Source organism: Centropristis striata, chromosome 4 (genome assembly GCF_030273125.1).
Source record: "Centropristis striata isolate RG_2023a ecotype Rhode Island chromosome 4, C.striata_1.0, whole genome shotgun sequence".
Classification (NCBI taxonomy): domain Eukaryota; kingdom Metazoa; phylum Chordata; class Actinopteri; order Perciformes; family Serranidae; genus Centropristis; species Centropristis striata.
The window spans coordinates 35,639,880-35,640,269 of record NC_081520.1 but is presented as its reverse complement, the minus strand read 5'-3'; positions in this window follow the sequence as shown (position 1 = coordinate 35,640,269).

The window sequence follows — 390 nt, the reverse complement described above, 5'->3', positions numbered from 1 at the left end:
GTTTTGGCAACAGAATGATCGTCAAAAGCTGTAAGTCGCTCATATATCTTTAATATTATTACTATTTAATATTATATATTGAGATTATGCTGAATTGTTAAGCTGATATCTAGACATTTTCCATGGTTTTCTTGATAATAACCAAAATCATTATCAAGAAAACCATGGATAATGTCTAGATATCAGCTCCTAAATTAAACTCTTATCAGCTATTTTTGTTGTTATCATTATAATTGTTCAAACAAATGTATCATTACTTGTACTAGGCATTAAAATGAACAAGAAAATTAAGAAAACAACGGTGGGCTAATATTTTTTCCATGGCTGTATTTCTAGTTTATAGTGCTGTTTACTATTTACTATTACACTCTGTTGCTGTAACTCTTAAAT